This window comes from Lathyrus oleraceus, chromosome 1, assembly GCF_024323335.1.
Source record: "Lathyrus oleraceus cultivar Zhongwan6 chromosome 1, CAAS_Psat_ZW6_1.0, whole genome shotgun sequence".
Taxonomy (NCBI): domain Eukaryota; kingdom Viridiplantae; phylum Streptophyta; class Magnoliopsida; order Fabales; family Fabaceae; genus Lathyrus; species Lathyrus oleraceus.
In genome coordinates this window covers 50,148,645-50,173,740 of record NC_066579.1, presented here as the reverse complement: position 1 = coordinate 50,173,740, position 25,096 = coordinate 50,148,645, and the positions used below count along the sequence as shown (strand labels likewise).

The following is a 25,096-nucleotide window of genomic DNA, read 5'->3' as shown; positions in this document are numbered from 1 at the left end:
AGTTTGCCACCGGTCAACCCTTTGACTCATTAAACCATGTTTGTTTTTGATATTTATTCCAAATTGATACCTCATCTTCTAAAAATCATAACATCATCATCTTTGATCCAAATTTCATGAAAAGTTTTGCATCATACTCTGCTTGGTCTCTACTTTTTTATCATGATTTTTGCTGATTTTTTGGATGGTTGAATTTTTAATGGCATTAGGGTTTTGTTCATGTGCCCAATTTTTGTACATCTTGCCAAAACCTTTGTGAAATGGTCATAACTTATCCAATGGATTTGAAACTTTTTGAGCACAAACTAGACACACTCATGTTTATTTTGATGTAAAGTTTGTGAATTTCTCATTTCTGGATTGTGAGTTGTGAATTTTTAGATTAGGGTGTGACAATTTGTGTCACACCAATGATATGCAACTTCATAATTTTTGATACCATGCTTCTTAACCTCCAATTGATGTAAATTTTTGCATGAACCTACTCTTGTATGTCTAGTTTGCACATGATTTTTCTTGGAATTATTTGTGCCATTTCCTAATTGTTTGAGATTTTCTCCCCTGTTTGACCAAAATGTTGACTTCTTGTGATGCATGTTGCCATTTCATTTGTGAAATTCTCATACTTTACTGGATGATCATGAAATTTTACATGTGAATACTAGACATCTTAAGCTTTGCCATGGTGTTGATCCCATTCATTTCTCATGTGTTATCACTGGTTTATGAATTTTTCAAGTTGATGCATGTTTGGTTGACTTCTTTGAGCATGTTCAAATTTGCTTTGACTTTCTGATTTTCATTGACTGCCTTCCACTTGTCCAAATGAGATGAAATTTGACATGCGTACCATGCTATGTGTTGTGATTGATCATGATTTATTTGGTGATTTTTGGAAATGTTTGAGTTTGCTTTTGATGCAAGTCTTTCTGTTGACTTCTATGAGCTCTCACTTGCCATGCTTTGACTTCTTTTGCTTATGAAATGATGATGATGCATGATATGAACATGAACCCAATTGGGATTGTTTCTTGATTGATTAAACATGATTTTGAATGCTTGCCCTCTGCTGTTTTGACTTTTTCATCCTCTTTTGACCCTAGGCTTGCCCTAGTGGTCCTGTTACTCACTTTTGAGCTTGTGTTTTCAGGTTGACCAACAAATGACCAATGAGGCTAATTCTTTTGATATGAGTTTGCTTGAATATCATTGACTAACTTGTGTGTTTTGTAGGTGACTTGGCTCATATGCCTTGAGTTTTGTGCTTGGCTCATTTGTCTGTCTGTTTTGACTGTTGATTCTTACTTCCTGTTGCTTTAATTCTTGAATTGTGTACTGATTTGTTTGACCATTTCAGGTACCATTTAGTTGCTTAGTTCTTTGAACTTGCTTTGCTTTGCTTTAAATAGCAACTTGCTTTGAGGTATAATCTCTTTATCTTCATGTAGTCTGGAAGACCTGGCCTGTTACTTGGCCAGGCAACTGTCTGAAGTCCTCCTTAAGAGGCAATGTTTGTGTATGTTTAAATCTTGTCCTTGTACATAGTCAAAGACCTCCTAAGTGAAGAGGCAATTGGCAGAACCCAAGGGATATGCAACCTATCCCCTGCTATTCTGTGTGTCATCTGCTTTGCTCACACCACTGTGTTGATGCATTGCAGATACAAACCCAAGATCTTGTACAATTGTACAGTTGAGTCAGTATCAAATGTGTAGAAGGGTTCCCATTTTCTGAACCCACACATTCTTGTCTTGAGCTCTCCCTGACCAGGGATAAGAGCAATGAGGCACACCCCTCATCTCCTTTCATCTGCTTCACCTTAGCCCCTCAATGGCAAAGTTAAGAGCAACATCTACCCAATTCCAGAGGTTTGTTTGTTGAGGTTGATATGACCCCTCGACTAAAACCTAGCCTTGATGTTTGAGCCCCCTTTGTTGGTGTGTTTATTTTATGCTGTATGTGCTTGTGTGGTGTGATTGTATCCCCTAGGTTTGTTAGACTCCGCGTAGTCTCGTTTGCATGTCAATTAAGGTAGCACGGTTCCTTCGTATAGGACTTCCTTTCTTGCTTGAGCTTTCTTAAAACATAAACAAACATCATCCCCTCTTAAGGATACGTTAACTCCTTCTACTACAGATGAGTAAGTCTCCAAAGGTCGAGCATCAGGTAGATTGTGCAGTGACGTTGTCCACTTAAAAAACACAAACCAACAGGAATAGTTTAGCCGAACTACGGCAACTCTGATTCTCATGTTTAGATGAGATACGTAGGCACGAGATGCGATGTCTTGTCGAGTTTGACTAACAACTAACACTAATTCTCTTCTCTCGCCCTCGTTGCGATTGAGACCTCCCCTTTCTCTTGCCCTAGTTGCAATCGAGACCCTTGCTTCCTGTGCAAGTTAGGTTAGGTGTGGCTTGCTTCCTGTGCAAGTCATGATTAGGATAGGCTGGCTCCCTGTGCCAGTTAGCTAGAAACCTTGACTTAGGGACGACTTTGCATGACAACATCTAGGCTCGAGTCGTAGTCTCCCTAGAGTTGTGTCTCCCTCTGTTATCTGGTTAGGCTAGTCCTTTTTCCCTGCGTAGGGGAACTACGTCGCCCTGATCCTCATACCAGATGAGGTACGTAGGCAGGAGATGAGCTGATCTCTCCGGGCGCCCTTTTTGTTTTGTTTGTGTGAGTTTGTTTCTCTTTTCTGGTTGGAGTCCGACGTAAGTCCAGCGATTGGCAGTTGGTTTCCTGTGTGTGTTTGTTGGTTCGGATGCTGATGTAAGTCCAGTGATTGGCATTCAGGCTTCACGTTTGCCTTTGCCTGTGTTTGTTTTGTGTGCGTGTCAGCCGAGCTACGAATGCTCTGATTCTCCTTCGTCCAAGGAGATACGTATGCATAGGATGCGACATCCTAGCGAGCATGTGTCGTTTCCCCAGTCCGAACTACTTCGACTCTGATGTCTATGCCTGATAGACTAAGTAGGCCCAGGATGCTATATCCTGCCGAGTCAGTTTCAGTCTGTTTCCTTGTGTCTCTTTCAGCCAGTGTGTGTGTGTTTGAGCAGTGTTTTAGCAACCATTTTCCTTCCTTTTGTGCGTGGATCCCGTCGAGTACGACGGATGCGTAGGGGTGCTAATACCTTCCCTTCGCATAACCGACTCCCGATCCCATTCTCTCTGGTCGCGAGACCATGTTCTTTCCTAGGTTTACTTCGAGCGTTTCCTTTCCCTCTTTTGGGATAAATAACGCACGGTGGTGGCTCTGTTGTCTTCGTTTCCCGCCGGTTTTTCGCGTGATGCGACAATAGGCTTATTTGAGATTTGATTATTCTTCCATATCATATGCAAGGCTAAATATTATTATAGACTTTTCTATGTTGACTTTAGGGTCGGTGACACGGACGCTATCTTTTTTTTCATGAGTTTTATAAATTGACCTCAATGCCAGTCGATCGATGCATACAAAAAATGTTGACTTTTTTTGTTGACTTTAGAGTCGGACAGGGCAACGCTAAACATAATATTGACTTTTCATGGTTTTGAAACAATATAGCGTCGGTCCCATTAGTGTCCGCGTTAGCCTCCGTTCCACCGAGGCTACGTAGCCTCGGTGTATCTTCAGGCGACGTTACACAGTAGCTTCGCACCTTTTATTCAAGGCCCGACACCGACGCTAAACCGACGCTAACCACATATTAGTGTCTGTTTTTCCACCTTTAGCGTCTGAAAGTGGCCGACGCTAATAACTGTTTTTCTAGTAGTGAACCCTAACCTTACATTCATCTTATTCTTCAACCTTCAACCCTTCAAACCCTAAACTACCTAGAAACTAACCTAACATACCCCGATAAACGTCAAATCATCCCTAAACCTCAGATCGAACCTCCCAAAACACCAATCTGAACTCAAAACCACCAAATCAAACATCAATTTCCCAACCCTAATCCCAAAACCACTTTCTATTTGAACCCAAACTGAACCCTTTCCAAACATAAACCATACTAGTACCACATAATAAAACTTGTAAGCATAAAAAAATCCATAGAACTGCAACAGAAAAATCCTAACCAGAACAGACGTCAAGCCATCATGCAAAGGGACTAAGCACACCAACCTATAGGGATGAGACTTTCCCTGGTGAAAAGGTAAAGTTTTTTTGTTTATTTTCTACTTTTTTCCTTTTCTTTCCTTATTACTCCTTTTTCTTTATCTCTCTATCTGACTCCTCTTTTTTTTTCCTTTTTGAGGTAAGGTATGGCTTTCTGCTGGGATGGATGGAAGCTTCAAGAGGTTGGAGGCCTTTTTTAGGGTTTTAGTTGTTGTTGTTCTTCGGTGTGAGGAACAACAACTTAGGGTTAGTTAATTTTTTAAATTGTGGCTCTTCATTATTTGTAAATTTGATTATTTTTATAGTGAGAATTAGGTTAGAATTTTTAGGTTAGATTGATTAAATTAGAAAGGTTTAGAAGTGATTTGTATTGTTTTTGGTATATTCAAAATGTAACAGCAATCACACTTCATGAAAATATTTGATTTTTTTTATTAATATTCTATTTGATCCATTTCTGCAATCTTGTTTACACATTTGATATTTCTGATTATTTTTAGACTCTTGTGCTTGGACTTGTTGACTGTTGACTCAACTCTAGGGCTAGACTCAATAATAAATAGTTACGATAATAATAAATAATAATAAGGTAAAATAGCCTAATAATATTAATAATAAAGTTAAAATCAAGTAATGTGTGAATAACAAAACTTGAAAAGAAGTGAGATCATTAAAACTAAAAACTAAAAATAAAAATAACACTATTAAATAAAATAATTGTAATAATAATAATAATAAAATATGTTAATAATGAGATAATAACAAAAGAATTAATATGGGCCAAAAATAGTGACATGACCCAAATACTAAGTGTATTAATAAAATAAGAATAAATAGCAATTAAAAAATAAATATGGACTAATAAAAGGATAAAAGTAAAAAATTGTCCTCCTTTAACTTTTGAATTATTGGAGTTGATCAATTGATTGACACATGATGAATTCGGATAAAAATGGTGACTCAAATAAACTGAGATTGACCTAAGGCTCATATACGATAGTCCTATATTGATAGGGCACATACTCAAAAAAAAAATTAGTCAGATAAAAAAAATATGATTAAAATTTAAAGTATGATAATAGTGTAATAACTATAATTAAAATGAATGGATATTATTTTTATTATTTTATTATTGGTCTAATAGGCTAACACATATACCAATAAATAATTACGAGAAAAAAAATGCTATTTTGCACCAAATTTCGTATTGTATGTAAGTGTTTACAAATATGGTGCATAGTGATATTTTTAACTTTGACATTTTTATATTTTTTTTCTTTCATCAAAATAATTTTAGTTAATGGTGTGTAAAACTTTGGTTAATACAATGTCTAATTCAGTTAATATGTGCATTGATATTACAAAGTAGTATTAAGTGGGAAAGTAAACTTAGTTAGTCGAGTGTAGTAAATTGATTATTAAAGTTTATAATTTGGTTATTGAGTATTCTAACATTGAAAAATAAGTCTTGTTAAATCAACTTTTTGTTAATGATACCTATAAATTGATTAGTGAGTTCTTAATTAAAAAAATCTTAAATAGTAAAATAAAATTAAGAAACTGCTACAACAAACTAGTTTCTACAATTTCATAGATTCATAACCACGTAGTCACAAAAACCACCAATGCACATACGCATACAATTAAAAACCTCATCACAATCATGATCATTAGCACAAGGAATGGTTGTTGCTGCATTGTCAAATAACAAAAAAATGAATGTTAAGAAAAAGAGATAAAATACGATTTATAAGATAAATTAGAAAATCTAAATAGTGTGAAAAATGATATACTTCCACTTCCAGCTCTACCAGCTTCAACAAAAAATAGAAAAAGAAAGATGATCAAAGTATATGCAAACATGATTTTTGGAGCCATATATTTTCTCTTTTACTTCTAATAAATATACTTCTTTGTATAGCTTCATTAGTACAATTTAAAGCATTGCTAACTTCAATTAAATAACTTTTTTAGCATTGGCATGTTTGAAGAAGCCATTTATAAAATTAAAATTAATAATAAACGTCTCTAATCAATATTACGTGCATCCCTTTTACTCTTTCAAACGATCAATTAATTTTAATATACTGTCACATAAAATTCTTGATGATCGTCAAAGTTCATATATATATATATATATATATATATATATATATATATATATATATATATATATATATATATATATATATATATATATATATATATATATATATATATATATATATATATATATATATATATATATATATATATATATATATATATATATATATATATATATATATATATATATATATATATATATATATATATATATAATTTTGAATAGGTTAGGAAGATTTTAAAAGCAAAACAGCAATAATAATGAATGATAACAAAATTTATTTGAAAAATAACATACCAAGTGGTGACAACACATTTATATGTATTTCAAGCTATTGTTTGGGAGTTCGGAAGGCATGGATGGGGAATGTTTTTAAAAGATTTGAAGAAATGAGTGAAAATAATTGAGCGTTTTAGAAGGTACTGGAGGCTCTAAATGAATTATCTAAATATAAATCTATGCTGCTACAGTAATTTAGATACTAGAAATATATTATTATTGTTATGAAATTTGGAAAAATGAATAGAAAGAAGGGAATTTTATTAGCCTTGAATGAATGAGTACATGGTTACCTCGAATATAAGTTAATGAACACACAACCAACTATCGTCTAGCCGTTTTCATAGTAAAACTCATAATTAATTCTCAACTGTCCTAACCTGCTATAATTAGTTAGATACACAGATATTAATGAAGGTGGCGAAATACAAAAAATTAAAAAAATTAAATAAATAAAAAAAGAGATTTGGATTGAATTTTTAAAAGGAAAAACTTTTTTAAAACCAACTCACTCAAACAAAAACATGAATAAGCAAAATAAAAAATTATTTTTATATTGGTTCGGTGTTAACGAAGCTACCTCCAATACATCCTATCAATATGATTTCGCCTTCTTAAAAAGGACTTAATCTACTATAACCAAAACCTGATTACAGACACCAAAAAGACAAATCATATTTGTCTTCTTGAGTCTATCTGACTAAACCCTAGTCATTCAAGGAAACCATTCAAACAAATTTGAGATTTACAAGTTGTGTTTACAAAGAATGCTTATAAGAAAGCAGATTAACACAAGTTAATATAATGAATATTTCTCACACAGTAACGAGCAAAAACTTTTGTGTGTTTACAAAGAATATACACAAAAAATATTTACTTCAGCAAAAACGTGTGTATGTTCATTCAGTAGTGTAAGTGTTATCAAAGCATTAACAACTTCTTCCAATCTTCAAGTCTCCTTTGTATAGGCATATAAAAGAATTGTTGGAAGGTAGAATTGGAATACTGAAATACAACTGTCTCTTTCATAACGATTTGCATATAAGAGGAAAAATGGTACAATAGTATTGTCCTTGACCCACAAAATCAGCGTAGTGGAGAAAATGTTGATCTTATTGTGTATTATTTTCTTGATACAAAACCTTTTGATCTTATCTTCTAATCTTCAGAGGCTTCTGATGAAATTATGTTGAAACATGCTTAGAAGGATCAAGACACAAGTTGACAGAATCTTCAGAACCTTGGTCCATAAGTCAATTACTATTGTTATTTTAGTTGAAGGATTAATGCCTAACCTTCTGCCCATAAGTCAATTAAGTGATAATGGTTAATGACGCTATTTTCAATTAAAAGTCCTATAAAGTTGTCAGTCAAAAGGATGGCTCAGTTATTTTCAATGGAGAGAGGGAGAATAACATTTATAAGATAAGACTTTCTAATTTGAAAAGTCAGAATGTAAAATGTCTTACGTCTGTAAATGAAGAGAAATGGATGTGGCATAGACGATTGGGTCATGTTAGCACGAGGAGGATTTCTCAACTTTACAAGCTTAATTTCGTCAAAGGACTGCCAAATCTGAAGTTTGATTCAGATGATCTTTGTGAAGTATGTAAGAAAGGCAAGTTTTCTAAAACTTTTTTCAAAGCTAAAAATGTTGTGTCAACCTCCAAACAATTGGAACTTCTACACATTGACTTGTTTGAACCAGCGAAAACTGCTTCTATCAATGGTAAGAAATATGGGCTAGTCATTGTTGATGACTACATCAAATGGACATGGGTGAAATTTCTTAGACACAAGGATGAGTCACATTCTGTGTTTTCTATGTTTGCTCCCATGTGCAAAATTAGAAAGATCTCAAAATTGTAAAAATTAAAAGTGATAATGGTGGAGAGTTTGAAAACAAAGATTTTGAAAACTTCTTTGATGAAAATGGAATTTTCCATGATTTTTCCTGTCCTAGAACTCCACAATAAAATGGAGTTGTATAGAGGAAGAATAAGACTCTGCAAGAGATGGCCAGAACCATGATCAACGAGACTAATGTGGCTAAACACTTCTGGGTAGAAGAAGCCAAGACAACGTGTTACATTCAGAACAAGATCTCTATAAAACCTATTCTGGGTAAGATTCTTTATGAATTGTGGGAGAATTTGAAGCCCAACATTTGATACTTTCATCCTTTTGGATGTTATTATTTTATCTTGAACACTAAGGAGAATATGAGCAGGTTTGATTATAAAGCACAAAAGTTCATCATGTTAGGATAATTTGAATTCTCAAAAGGCTATAGAGTATATTACATTGAGACACATATTGTTGAAGAATCAATCCATGTCATATTCGATGACAAGCTTGACTCTGAAAAGTCAAAGCTAGTTGAGAAATTTGCATATTTGAAGATCACTTATTCAGGTTCTGAAGGAAAGACTTCATAAGCCAAAGAATCTAAGGCAAAAGTGTTGGTGTAAGCCCTAGAGGCCAATACCTTTTGGTACTTGTATCGAATTATTTATTAATTATAAAAGACATTTTCTTTATTATGGTTGATTAATAAAGTCCCTGGAATAGATAGTCCGTTTAATGTATTAAGTGTGACTTAATCATGAGAACACATTAAACATAAGGACACTATTCTTAAAGTATCCGTAGTCGAGCTTTAGTGTGAAGTGGGATAACATTAAAGCATTAAGATTATTATGTTTGTAGACTGATGATCACATCTCATGGATCATGGATAAAGAGTTATAAAGTCTTAAACATAGGTATGAATGTTAAGAGTAATATTTATACCGGATTGACCCGCTATGAGAATACTATATAGAAAGTTATGCAAAGTGTCATAAGTTATTCTCATGGTGATAATGGTGTATACCACTCTTCGACCTGAAACCACTATGGACCCTAGATGTAGAGTCGGGTGCTTTATTGCTGATCAAACGTTATCCGTAACTGGATAACCATAAAGACAGTTGATGGGTACTCCACGAAGCATGCTGAGGGACATGAGTGACCTAGATGGAATTTGCCCATCCTACATAACAGGATAAATGTCTATGGGCCCAATATTGAACTGGACAAGGATGACACGGTCTATGCCTTGTGTTCAATATAGACATAAGGACAAAAGGGTAATTATACACATAAGTATTATCACAGAAGGAATTGTCAGATCACATGACATTTTTGTGTCTTGGGTAGCAGTGATGTGTTGCTAGATACCGCTCACTGTTTATTATGTTAAATACGTGATTTAATATAATTGCCAACGCCGCGAAAACCTACAGGGTCACACACAAAGGACGGATTGATGAGAGATAGAGTAACTAAGGAATACCGTAAGGTACGGTGCCCTTAAGTGAGTTATGGAACATCGTAAGGTACGGTGTACTTAAGTAGAATACGAAATATGGTAAGGTACCATGTGCTTAAATGATTTTGGGCATATTATAAGATATGGGCCAAAATACACTTAAGTGGGCTTTTTAGCTTGAAGCCCACACAAGTGGTTCTATAAATAGAACCCTTGTGCAGAAGCATTTTTTGCGGTTGCATCATTTTCGTTTTCTCTCTCTCTCTCTCTCTCTCTCACTCACTCAAAGCCTTCATTCGTACCAGCTAGCACTGTGATTGAAGGAATCCGTTCGTGTGGACTGAGTAGAGACGTTGTCATCGTTCAATGTTCGTGATCGCTCCGTGGATCTGCATCAAAGGTTTTGATCGTCACAAGAGATCTGCACCAAAGGTTTCAATCGTCACAAGAGGTAAATATTCTATCACTGATCATGACCATTCGTAAGGATCTCTAAAGGAGAAAATTTTAATTTCCGCTGCGTTTTGGACCGCAATTTTCCTTCATAAGCCAAAAGGCTATAGAGTATATAACATTGAGACACATATTGTTGAAGAATCTATCCATGTCATATTCGATGACAAGCTTGACTCTGAAAAGTCAAAGCTAGTTGAGAAATTTGCATATTTGAAGATCACTTATTCAGGTTCTAAAGGAAAGACTTCATAAGCCAAAGAATCTAAGGCAAAAGACTCTGAAGATCCTCAACCAGAAGTTGTTGAAGCTCAGACTCCTCTCAGGAAAGACAAATAGAGATCTTCATATTCTGAAGAATTGATTCTGGGAGATAAATTTAAACCTGTCAGAACCAGATCCTCTTTCAAACCTTTTGAAGAGACTCTTCTAGGTTTAGTGTCTCTAATATAACCTACATCAATTGATGAAGTGCTTTTGGACACATAATGGATTCTGGATATGCAAGAGGAACTTAATCAATTATCCAGAAATGATGTGTGGGATCTTGTATCAAGACCCAAAGGAACTCACGTTATTAGAACAAAGTGGGTCTTCATAAACAAACTGAACGAACAAGGAGAAGTTGTAAGAAACAAGGATCGACTGGCTGCACAAGGTTATAATCAGGAATAAGGGATCGACTATACAGAAACCTTTGCACAAATTGATAGGAATTTGCTAAGTATATGTAGGCAGAGTTTGAGATGAGTTTGATAGGAGAACTCAAGTTCTTTCTAGGGATTATGATCAATCAAAGTCCAGAAGGAACTTACATCCATTAGAGCAAGTACATCAAGGAACTTATGAAGAAGTTTGACATGTCAGAATGCAAGGTGTCAAAGACTTATATGCATCCTACATGTATCCTTGAGAAGAATGAAGTAAGTGCTAATGTAGAACATAAGGTACATAGATGTATGATTGATTCTCTCTTATACGTGTATGCTTCTAGACCTGCCATTTTGTTTAGTGTCTGTTTATTTGCTCGCTTCCAATCAGATCCTAGAGAGTCCCACTTAACATCTGTTAAGAGGATCTTCATGTATCTGAAAGGTACGATTAACATTGGCTTATGCTATAGAAAATATAAAGATTACAAGCTAGTGGGTTATTGTGATGTTGATTATGTTGGAGATAGACTTGAGAGAAAAAGCACCTATGGAACTGTTAGTTTCTGGGAGACAACCTGATCTCATGGTCCAGCAAAAGGCAATCAACAATAGCACTATCAACTGCTGAAGCTGAATGCATTGCAGCCTCTAGATGCAACACTCATATGCTCTAGATGAAAAGTCAGCTAGAAGATTTCCAGATATATGAGAGTAACATTCCTATACTCTGTGATAATATTTCTTCTATTTGTTTATCTAAGAAACCCATTTTATATTCTTGAGCAAAATATATGAGTGGCTAGTGACCTTTTTGAGTAGATTGGATATTTTCATTAGAAAATTTGTCTAGACAAGAAATACTGAGATAAAAATTTAGTCATTTTCTCCTGAGAGAAATTTTGCACTCCTATCTCTTCAGGTGGACTTAGTGTAAGGAAACTCAAGAGCATTAAGAAATAAGGTTGTGTCATTCTTGGATGGAAATTTATCACAACATAAAATCAATGGGTTATTACCCCTATAAGAAGATACTTCAAGAACAAGTAGCCTATTAAATATCACAAATCCTATTTAATATGGTTTGGTTTAAAGCATGCTTTAAGTGATATTAAAATCATAACATGTGGAAAATATGGATTGCCAAAGACATTGCTTTTGGGCATAACATGTGGTTAGGTTATAAAATCAAATACTCAATTGTCTTTTCGGACCAACGTAAGTACCTAGAATTACTACTCTCCAAGAACTTATTAAAGGAATTATTTGAAACATTCCTAAGAATTTCACCACCTTTACACCAAAGATAGCATATGATATTCTAAAAGTCACTTTTCCTTTTTATGAAATTGATGAAGACGTCCTAATTTGGAAAATTTTAAGCAATGAAACACTTACATTAAAAATTTCTCATTAATTCTATATTAATGAACATGCATAAGTTACTTGGGCAAAAACCATACGACAACCCTACGTTCCACCTACAAAATCTCTCATGTCTTGGAGAATCATGAAAAGTGTTATTGCCACATATGTTAATCTTAGCAAGAGAGGAATTACATTTGTTTCTAGATCTTACCTTTGCATTAAAGACTTGGGAACTTCTCAAAACATCTTTTTGAACTGTAGCCACAAATTGCGGTTTTGGACATTGTAGGAATCCTTGTCATTCATGAAGCTTGATAGAACTATCTTCGTGATCTTATGAAACATTACTAATATAGGTGTGAGTCCACAACACAATAATCTTATTATTGTAATAATGATCTTAATCATATGGAAAAACATAATACACAAGTAATCAGCTTAGATTCAACGACACTCGATAAACTTTGGTAGGGAACTTAGAGACATAAAAGTTGAATTCACGGTACAAATACCTCTCTTAAAGAGAGTATGTACTCATAGATGCATCAATTTACTATATTGAAATAGTTTGATGTCAAATTTCTACCCTCATCCACCCTACATTAAGAAAATCAATTGAAGATTTCCACAATCTCATTGGGTTTAATGAAACACAAATGGTGTGTCATAAGGGAATGTTGGACTTGCAATCTATAGAGGATATTTTCATGACATGTTGGACATCTAATTAGCAATATTAGAAAATAATGGGGCATCACAACCTCTTTTTAAGCTGAACTTACAAGTATCATTCTAGTTATAGTGCATGCTTCTAGGAGAGGATGAACTCAACCTTGACTAGAAAGTGATTCTTTTCTTGCCATACAAGTATTAACTAATACTACCATTTTCTCTCGGGAGCTTTTATCTTAGTGGAAAATTGTCTTCATACCATTAAGTCTTTTCATTTTAAGGTGTCTCATATTTTCTGTAAAAGAAATAATTGCGCTGATTTAAGTTTTTACATTCAAAAAGAGATTCAGTGAAACTTCTTCCCAATTTGTGAGAAGAAGAATTTCATAACAGATATATTAGGTTTATCTAATTTTATATTTTTTTTATGGGTTAGATACTTGTTCCCCATATTTACACTATAAAATGTGTCGTATAAATATAATAAACTAAAAAGGTCACACACCTCTTATCTTCTACCAAATATAAAATTTATTTCTCCAGTAGCTAAAAATCTTATCTATGACTAAATGGTCACTTTATTACGGTTCATCTTGAGTGTGAGTAGTCTCAAAGTTTCCTTCTTGTTAGAGTAATTAAATAAAGAATTTGTCTCTCCGATAGACATGTCAATTTCAAATGAGTTATTTAATTATAGAATGAACAATGATTATATAATTTTTGAATTATATTTTAATAATTATAAAATAATTATGTTTTTATTTTGAGATTAAATTTTGTGTTTTAAAAATTTAATATTTTTCTGTTATTCTTCGTTAAATTAAAAAGATGTTCAAATTTTATTATTTATACATAAAAAAATAAAATATATAGAAAAAAATTAAAATAAAAGTGAGAGAGTGTGAGAAAAAGAAATGTGTGAGAAATTTAAAATTTAAATTAAGAGAAGAAAAGAAAAAGTAAGAAAGTTAAAGGTAAAAAGTTGAAAATGAATGAGGTGGCAAAAGAAGATAATTTAAATTTTTAAGCATTTGTAATTACAAATATGCCATTTGACTAGTACATTTTTTTAAAAAAGAAAATGATATATTAGGAACTTTGGTGATAATTAATTTTAATAGATAGATAATTGATTTCGTTTGTTTTTATTTATGAATTATTGTTTTTATTGTGAATTGATGTTATCAAGAATAAATCAAATTATGAGATAAAGATTGAGTTTCTTTGACAAACACAAGAAGCCCTATTAGATTTTATAAAAGAGAGAGAAAAAGGAAGAAGAAGAATCATAATTGGTTAAAACTGTGTTACTATTCACTTCCTTAATAAGATTTAAAGATTACAAGTGAATAACAACAATTAACCTGTTCATCAACCTGAATGGACTACTAAGCCAACTTAAGCAACAAGCTAATTTAAATGATTAGGCTTAAACAAAGGTCCAATTCGAAATATTAACCTAGAAAACAAGTTAACATATTTCGACAACATGCTTGAACAGACTTCGACTATAACATGTACAACTCCTGCGGAAATATCAAGCTATCCCTGTCGAGACTAAAGTTCGATCCAAATTCTCACAAATCTTCACCTTGGAACACTTCTACAAGATCACGGGAACAAATTAGCTTTCTTCGTGCAGCTTTATCAACTGCATACAGTGGAAAAATTTGCAGCTTGAAAATGTCTTGGTGATCACATCGACAACATTATCATCATTCAAAACATTCAACACTTGGACTTCTCCGTGCTCGATTATCTCTCTAACGAAGTGTAACCTCACAACGACGTGTTTGGTTCACTCATGATAGGCTGAATTATTCGACAAGTGTATTGTACTTTGACTATCACATTTAACAATAATAACTCGGCCTTGAAGTTTCAGCTCCTTAGCAAAACCTTCAAGCCACAATGCTTCTTCTGTGAGAGTAATATACTCTGCTCCAGTGGTTGATAAGGAACCAATTGATTGTTATGTCAAACTTAGCAAACACATATCCAAAAATAGATTTTCTTGAATCCATACAACCTAGAAAATTAAAGTCAAAATATCCTTCGATTTTGACTTTGTTATCATCATTAAAGGCTCCACCATAAATAATTACTATATTCATAGACCCATTTATATACCTTAGAATTCACTTTAATGCTTTCTAGTGCGTCTTTACATGATTGGCCATATATTTGCTTACAAGGCTCACTCTGTACGTTGTGTCTGGCCTCGTACAAGCCATAACATACATCAAAGAACCTACTATACTAGCATATGGAATGCTATTCTTATAGGCTTTTTCGACATCAGTACTAGGACTTTGAGTCGAACTCAGCTTGAACTGAGGATTAGTTGGTGTTACAACAGGCTTTGAATTTGACATACCAAATTTGTCAAGAATCTTTTTTAGGTATGTCTCTTGAGATAAGCATAAATTTGATTGTTATTTATCTCTTCGAATGTCAATCCTAAAAATTCTGGAGGCAGCTCCCAGATCCTTCATGTCGAACTCCTTATTGAGTTCAACCTTTAACTTCATAACATCTTAGACACTTTGTATTTTTATGAGGGTGTCATCCACATAAAGCAATAAAATAACAAGTTAATTTCCAGGTCAAAATCTGAAGCAAACACAATGGTCGAACTGGCTCCTGGTGAAACCTATGTGTTTCATGAACTTGTAGAATCTTCTATTCCATTATCGAGGAGATTGTTTCAGGCTATAAAAAGACCTATTCATCTTACACACATAATCTTCCTTTCCCTTTTCTGCATACCCTTCAGGTTGCCTTATCAGGATTGTTTCATTTTATCACCATCAAGAAAAGTTGTCTTCACATCCCTCTGTTTGAGTTCTAGGTCAAACTTTTCCACCATGGCTAACAACATTCTAATGAATCTATACTTTATAACAGGTGAGAACATATCATTGAAGTCAACACCTTCTTTATGAGTTAACCCTCTATCAACCATCCTTTCCTTAAATCACTTCGACATCACTCCTTAAATTCCTTCTTTAACCTTGAAGATCCACTTACAGCTAACTAACCTGGCCCCTGAAGGTTTCTCGATCAGCTCCCAAGTGTTATTATCATGAAGAGATTGCATCTCATTGATCCGCTGTCGTACACGGGTCAAAAACGAGTTTAAAAGTGTAGTAAAATGGAAGCTGCACTCGAATATCGTATCACAAGGACTCTTGAATGTTATAACCAAACAAATAGAAAGAAGGGGTTTTTAAGGTTCAAAACTTAAATCGGAGATGATTAAAGGTAAAAGCAAAATTGATAACTAAGCTAATTTATTGTATCGGTTTCCGACTTATCATCAATTCTTATAATTTCAATTCCCTAGCGGATTCAATCCTATTCGATTACAATACCCACTGACAAGCGCAAATTGGTATCATATGATATATGTTCCTAATTTCTGAATTAAGCAAACGGATTTAAGCAGACGCGAATTAAGCAAACGCGACTTAATCAAACACGATAACGAAAAAGCTAGGCTAACGTGATTATAGTTAAGGATCATACAAACAATCAAATTGAATGAACTCTATCCTATAAGGAACAATCAAATTAAGCAAACGAAATTAATCAAATTAAGCAAACGAGTTTATAGGAAGAATTGAAAAGAAATTGAAATTAAACTGAAATTAATAAAAACCTCAAAGTGGAATTCGAATACAACAGATCAACTCTTTGGGAATTAGCTCTCCATGAAATCTTATAAGCAATATTGTATCATCCAAATTCAGAATTAGGATTACTATAGTAGTGAAAGACCTTATATAATAAAAGGCAAATTCGGGCCCTTATAGGATCTGACCCGGAAATTACAAAGACTGACCCAAACTAACTATTTTAACTAAGTTTGGAACTTCAACGAATTATTCGACCCTCCTTCACTTAGAATGAGCTTTTGACTTTAACATGAAACTTGTATCTCTTTCTCTTATCTTTCCAACGCATATTAGAACGCGTCAATCCGACTCCTATAGCCAAAATAAACTTAAATATTAAAACACACTAAAATATTAAAAATAATATAATAAATTATAGATTTGCCTAAGTACAATAGTAGAAGAAAGTTCATCAAAATGCACTGATCAAATTCTCCCACACTTGAACTTTTGCACTCCGAGCAAAATTATAAATTCAAAACTCAAAACAGAAAAATGAGAACAAACAAAACATGCAATTCCATAGGTTATCAAGACACAAGGTGCAAGAAAAATTCTAAGTCTAAGCTTTAAGAATATGGTATTAGTAAGCAACTTTTTGTGATATTCAAAGTAGATAGGAAAACAAGTTACCAAAGAGTACATCAACCATAGTAAGATCCTCACAGGATATAATTCGCTCAACTCTCGAGTGTTTAGATTAACTGTTTACACTCAAAGCACAACATGAAAATTAGTACTACCATAAGCTTGAAAATACTCTAACATCCACAATTTAAATACATGCACACAAAGATCAAAAGGACTTTTATTTGGTTGTAACATGGCCAAGGTAAGGGTGAGATAAATCCTAAGGGGTACTAGGTGTTGCACCTCGAAAAAAATATGGGGATACGACTTCAAAGCGAAGCGCGATCGTACGCTCGCAATGATGGACTGAACAGAGTCGCCACCGAACTTTATTTATTCCTAGAAAGGAAAGGGGAAATATCGATAAAACCCAGGACAAAAGAAAGGATAAGATATGGTCATCGCAACCAATATCAGGGTTCGGGAGTCGATTACGCAAGGGGAAGGTATTAGCACCCCTCACGTCCGTTGTACTCAACGGGAACCATTAGGTCAATTGTGTGCGTTAGTGTTAGTTAAAATGTTAGGCTTTTCAATTTATTAGGTGGGAAAGAGAGAATATAAGAGGGAAGAAATGTTTTGGATTTTTTTAACGAAGGACTAAACCTAAGTTTTTTATTAGTGGGCCTGACAAGATTTACAAATCCTGCTCCTACGTATCTCAAAAGAGAAATCAAGGCTTACGTAGTTCTGGGTAGAAAAATGTTTGTTTGTTGGTCGGTTTTAGCGAAAGCTATCCTAAATTAATCGACGAAAACATTGTTTTACCCAAAACAGATGAGGAGTGGACGCATACCACACATCGAACGGATTTATAAATCTACATTCGGAAAAGCGTCATTACCTCTACTCAACAATCGTGGCCGAAACATTGTTTTGTATCACTTAAGACAAGATACCTTTCGTTTATGAAAAAGGTTTTTGATTAATCGCACGGCGGCGAGAAAAAGTTTGATTGGTTGGATGTATTTTGAGTGATGGCGAGAACTTGGATGAGCGAGATATACATCCCGAATCCTAGCCTCAGGAGTGCATGGTATACACCATGTTCCATTTCCATCTTTATTAAAAAGAGGTTAAGATAGGGATTATGTATTTTGGAATTTGATTGAGAAAGGGTTTGAAGAAACCGCATTGACAATTTTAGACGATGGCGAGAGTTAAGATTGGCGAGGCATACGTCTCGAATCTTAACCTCAGGAGTGCATGGTATACACCATGTTCCATTTCCACCTTTATTGAAAGAGTCTTAAATAAGATTTAAGTATCTTAGATTTGATTGAGAAAAAGGTTTGACGAAACCACATTGACAATTTTAGACGATGGCGAGAGTTAAGATTGGCGAGGCATACGTCTCGAATCTTAACCTCAGGAGTGCATGGTATACACCATGTTCCATTTCCACATTTATTGAAAAAGTGTTTAAGTAAGAATTAGGTGTTTTGAGTTTTGTTGTGAAAATGACTTAACCTAGATCAAGTATTGATGGACGTTTGAGAAATTTGAATGAGTGTTCGAGAGAACAAAGTGGATAATTTTGGATGATGGCGAGAGCTAGGATTGGCGAGATATACATCTCGAATCCTAGTCTCAGGAGTGCGTGGTATACACCACGTTCCATTTCCATCTTTATTGAAAAGGTCTTGAATATGAATTAATATTTTTTTTGAATTTTTATCAGAAAAAAATGGCTTGACGTTGAATCAAGCGTTTGATGAGAGTTTGAGAGAAATGGAATAGAATAGGAGGGAGAAGTGAATTAATTTCTTTATTGAGAAAATACTCGACGTTGGATCGAGTCATATTTTTTTTGTATTTTTTGAAATTGTTGATTTTATTCTTGTGTTAGTATCTAACTAAATAACCAAACAATAATGAAATAAAATAGTACAAGATTATTACACATCGGGGGAGTGGGGTACATTTTGTCAAATGGGGATTAAAAAATCATGAAATAATTAAATCGGACCCAAACAACAAATAATGCATGAGTGTAAGTGCAAGGGAACCGGCTCATTGTAAGAAAGCCCAAGAGTAAGCTATGTGAGGTTGATGGCGATGCTTAAAAAGTAATCGACTTACAAGGGTGTGGAAAATGGGCTCGATATTAAATCGAGAAAATATGATTTTTATAAGTTAAAAAAAATGGTTTCGAATGCATGATGCAATTAAAAGAAAAAACAAATCTATATTATTAAACAATAATAAAAAAAAGAAATATAAACAATAAAGCATAAATATGAAAGAAAATATTAAAAGAAAGAAAAACTACGCCTAGGAGTATTGAACCCACTAAACTAAAGATCTAGAAGCCACTCCCCTCCACCAGACCACTTACTAACTAACTAATATTTTAATACTAACTTAAATATATAAACTAAGATAAACTAAAAAAAAAATTAAAATGAAAAAACTAAATAATAAAAAACTGTAGAGTACCCTAATTAATCCCAACCCCTGGCCGTTGGTTTCTTCAAAAAGAGAATAAAATGGGAAATGGAAAATATTTATTGACTGAACCTAGGAAACCTAATCATAAATTAATAGTTTTAAAAATGACTTATTCTGTATGGAATAAATAAAAAAACACTAAGAAAAAAGCACAGACTCGTTCTAACAAAAACACAACCTCAAATGCTCTCTCTATCTCTTATCCGCCGCTCTCTCTCTTAATTTTACAATGCTCCCTCAATCTCTCACCCCTCTCACGAGCGTCCCTAACTCTCAACCTCAAACAAATCGCTCTCACAATCTCACGATCCACGGCGAGCTAAGACCAAAAGTACAAGGAAAAAAAAACCAACCGAAGACTTACTTCCGGCGACGGCAGTGACTCAGGTAAACCTCGAATCCTCTTCTCTCGCCTCTGCCCCTGATTTTCTTTGCTTTTGGAATTAGGTTTTGTACCTTCGAAATCGCGGCCGCCTCCGAGTATTAGGGTTTCGTTTTCAAATTCTCTCCCTCTCCCCTCACGAACTCACTTTCCTATTTATCTTTGCAGCTTAGGGTTTAGGGTTGTTGTATGGAATTCCAAAGAATATCTTCTGCAAACTACTTTTGATGCGCTCAGTTGGGATTGGCCTTTTTGATGCTTGATTCGGAAAGGGTACTCTGAACTTAGCTTTCTTCTTCGCTTTTGTCCTTAATTCTATTTTGGGTTATTTTTTGAACTTTACAACCTTTGCTAATTACCTGGTTTTACTGTAGTAAAAATTGGTGAAAAGAAACACTTCGGTCATTTGCAAAGCTCAACTATTGCTACTGCCATGAACTTCTAGGTGCGAAGAAGTGCTAGCTGCAGCTATGTGAGCGGAATTGGAAGACTCGGCTGCGAGAGATATCCCATGAGCAAACTCCTTGGTAGGAAACTCTGAAGCAAATGCAGGTGTTGGAGAAGCCTGAGACAGAGATATGCCAAGATAATGACACTGCTGTTGAAGAACACCGTTTTTACTTTCAGGGAAATTCTTCAAACTAGCAGATTGAACTGTTCCGGAAGCAAAAGCATTTCCAATTCTCGTCCTATTTGAGTTTTGTGCTTCGGTTGATCCTCGGGATACTTTGATTTGATCACATTCATAAAGCTCGGGTTCTTACCTAATTGTTTGTTGTTTCTGTTGTGAAATTTTGCAGGTCCATGGAATTGAAACGCAAGCTGCTTATTGATTGCCACGGGATTCTACAGGTTCTTGGTGTTTGTATCAGTCACGATTCTTCCAAGTGAATACAAGTTCTTTTGCTTTCCTTTGAGTTTCAGAATTATTAACAAGTTTTCCAACATTGCAGGTTAATGCACGAAAGTTCACTGGAAGATCATACAGTGCATAGTGTAAAAGCTAACAAAACTCTTTCGACTTATTGACGTTAGCATCACCGCTTTTGCCCTTACGGATACTCTTCAACCGCTCATCTAGCACAGGCTGACCCCGAACCCGCATGAACCAACAGGGGAAACCATACCGCCCTTTGAGAGATATTACATCAACAAGTATTATTTGCCCATCCAAATCTATTTTTTTTATCGGCAAAACAATGGTAGAAAAAATTTGGGCAGCTAATGTTGGAAATGGTTGTGCTGTATTTGTAGGTTGCTGAGATTTTTGCGGGAAACTCATTGCTACGCGAAGGTCCGTGTTCGGCGTGGTTTGATACTACAAAGGTATCCGCACTGTTTTGGGCTAGCGTTGGTTTGCGGACTTGTCAATGCTATGGCTGATTGAAGTTTCGTCTTAGAAGAGCTGATCTAGAGATAGCAGTTCCTGGGTGTCGATGTGAACGTCGGCTGCCAACATCATCTGGATATCAGCTCCTTGCTGAGACAACAAACATGGTGTTGCAGCGAAGGTAACCATGATTGGATGGTGTTTATTGCAGTTGATATGCGTTTCAGTTGGTATTGTTTGGCTTGTGCGCATTCTGAATTCGCGTAGTTGTACTTGTGTTTCTTGTTTTTTCTTCTGTCATCTTGTTGTATCTAACTTCCTGTAAACTTACAACTTCTGCAAGTGGTTTCTTTTTTTTTTTTTAACGGACCATGGGATTTTGAGGTGTGATTTTGAAGCCTTGAAGAGCCTGCATTGCCATAGATGATTGTATGTCATCTTCAAAATCTACGAATGCGATACCTGGCTTTGCATCAATCGAGCGCACTTCCTTAAACCCAGGGTATTGTTCGAAGAGCATTTCAAGCATTCTGCCGGTAGTTTCATAAGGCAAGTTCTCTATGAACAAAATAACGTTAGGAGCAGCTGCTTCTTGGGAAGTAGACCCTGGACGGAATGAGGCTGTTGGGCCACAATTACTGGCACCATGTGTTCCATTTGGCACGGAAGATTGTTTTGATTCCTCAGGGAACCTCTTTTTCTCAACTTTCTCTTCTTTAGCAATACAATTTGACTTTGTTTTTGCATATTGAATTCTCATGGTTTTTTCATAAAATGGGAAGTTCTGCAGGGTTGTTTCGGTTATCAGAGAGTTGGTTGGGCTATGATTGAAAGTGTGAAGTTGCTGCCATGAATTGAACATGTGATGTCATGTTGTGGTTGCTCGATGACAGTATCCTGTCACTTGTAAAAATGAGGCATACATGTGAGCATGAGTCGTTATCTTTGATGTTGGATGCATTCACGTACAAACACCCTGTCATTGTGAGTTATTGATGTGTGCCTTGCAAGTTATGATGTGGGCTTGTTGATGGGATGGACTGTCATGCCAAAGTGTTGGTCCATAGTGATCATGAAGTGTAGTATTTGGAACATGTCATGTAGCGTAAAAGCTAATGTAGGATTAGGACCTTTTTGTAAGAACAACATGTAATGTCACATTTTAGTATCAATGCTCATTCTCATGGATAAATACTAGCAATGTATTGATATGGAAATGGAATTGTTTGTCCTTTGGAAGTTGACTTTGTAATTCATGATAATGTTGTAATGCCATTTTGATTTTGAAATGTACTATGGATATAAAATGGATTTTTTAGAAATAATCCAAGACTAATTTCAATATCAATTTAAAAAAATCAGTAGAAAACCCAATTAAAATCAAATTAATTCAATAATTTGTTAAAATTACCTTTGACATCAATTCTAACATCTATTTGAAAATTAAAATCAATTAGAGTTTTGAATCATTAGTAAAAATAACAATTAAAATTAAATTGAAATTTGGGAATTGAACTTAATTTGAAATTAAAATCAAAAATTGAAAAATTACAAAAGTCAAATGATTAAAATCCATTTTAGCACCATGATCAAAAAGGCATAGACAATGATCAATGTGTAACAAAAATATGGAGTTGGGAATGTATGCAAATGAACTTTAGGCCAAGTGCCAAACAAAAATAAAAAATTCAGGACCAAAATCGGGGTATGACAGTTGCCCCTATTTAAGTATCTTCTACTAGATCATATGAAGCAGGACACTCTTCATATGATCATAGTGGGAGATGGTTAAATACTAAGAAGACCCGGATTTTGATCCTGAATCCCTATGACATGATGTGATATGATATGATATGATATGATATGATATGATATGATATGATATGATATGATATGATATGATATGATATGATATGCATGGATGCATGATTCTTTTTTTTTTTTAATTTTCTTCCCTGCTAGGGATATGGTGGACCCTTGACAGGAGATGCTACTAGACAGACCAAACTGTGGGGAATGCTGATGATCCACAGGGAGACAGACAAATGGTAAGAAACAACTTGCTGGGGAAACAGTCCTGCTGGAGAATCAGACACACACTGGGGAGTATTCAAAATGAGATTTGATAAACGACACTTAGAATACAAGGGATTTCGGTAGTAAGTTCACACATGACTTACTAAACCCGAATAAAGGAAAAGATGCTACAACAGGTTCATATATGACCTGACAACGCTGGGGAATAATCAAGGAGAAAACTCTTCAGAACAGGTTCATGTATAACCTGACACCGGAATAAGGGTTCAACAACAGGTTCATACATGACCTGAATGGTATTGAACAAACAGAGAAAAAACTTCAGAGCAGGTTCAAGTATGACCTGACACCGGAATAAAAAGGTTCAACAACAGGTTCATACATGACCTGAATATGATTAAACAAAGAATCTTCAGAGCAGGTTCAAGTGTGACCTGACACCGGAATAAAAAGGTTCAACAACAGGTTCATACATGACCTGAATGGGATTGAACAAAGAATCTTCAGAGCAGGTTCAAGTATGACCTGACCCCGGAATAAAGCTCAATGACAGGTTCAGATATGACCTGAATAGTATTGAACAAAAAATTGGAAAAACTCTTCAGAGCAGGTTCAAGTATGACCTGACCCCGGAATAAAAGGCTCAACAACAGGTTCATACATGACCTGAATAGTATTGAACAAAAATTGGAAAAAACTCTTCAGAGCAGGTTCAAGTATGACCTGACCCCGGAATAAAAGGCTCAACAACAGGTTCATACATGACCTGAATAGTATTGAACAAAAATTGGAAAAACTCTTCAGAGCAAGTTCAAGTATGACCTGACCCCGGAAAAAAGCTCAACGACAGGTTCATATATGACCTGAATAGTATTGAACAAAAATTGGAAAAACTCTTCAGAGCAGGTTCAAGTGTGACCGGACCCCAGAATAAAGCTCAATGACAGGTTCATACATGACCTGAATGGTATTGAACAAAAATTGGAAAAACTCTTCAGAGCAGGTTCAAGTATGACCTGACCCCGGAATAGCAACAATTGGACTTTGACCGTAAGCAATGGACTACAACCAACTTTTAACGGATTTTGCCAACAACAATTGGACTTGAAAATGACTGCGAAAACCGGATGTTGGTTTAAGGGCACCAAATACAAACTGGAATCAAAGGTCAAAGGATCATAGGATCGACAACAAGACCTGGATCAATGCAAAATGAGCACGAAGTACATTTCGGCTATGCATGATTTGAATTTCTTTTTATGCATGATATATGAATGATCATGATTATGAGAATGCTGACACTGGGCAGACTGGGAGTTTGTAGAGACAGAGATTCTGATTCATCAACACCAATAACTCATACCCGTACAATTAACAGGCGCATCCAGTGGAGAAACTATCATGATTGACAGTTATAAATAACCAAAGGTCTATCCTTCTAGAGGATTCATGAGTTGTATTCCATGGGGACTTTTGTTGGTGATCCTGGAGTATTTATGCAAACTTTGAGCCTTTTGGGGAAACAAATGATTTTCCTTCAATTTTCACATGTATCAAAGTAAATTTGTTCTAAGTTTCAAATTCTTTTTCCAAGTTTCAAAATTTCATTATTAACAAATAAATGACATTTTGCATAACAAAGAAA

The 25,096-nt window shown here is 34.8% G+C and overlaps 1 pseudogene; it reads left to right on the top strand.

Moving 5' to 3' along the window:
* Window positions 1-21,079, top strand: part of LOC127090969 (probable LRR receptor-like serine/threonine-protein kinase At1g53430) — a 57,288-nt pseudogene extending 36,209 nt beyond the window's left edge.
* Window positions 21,080-25,096: the final 4,017 nt, after the last annotated feature.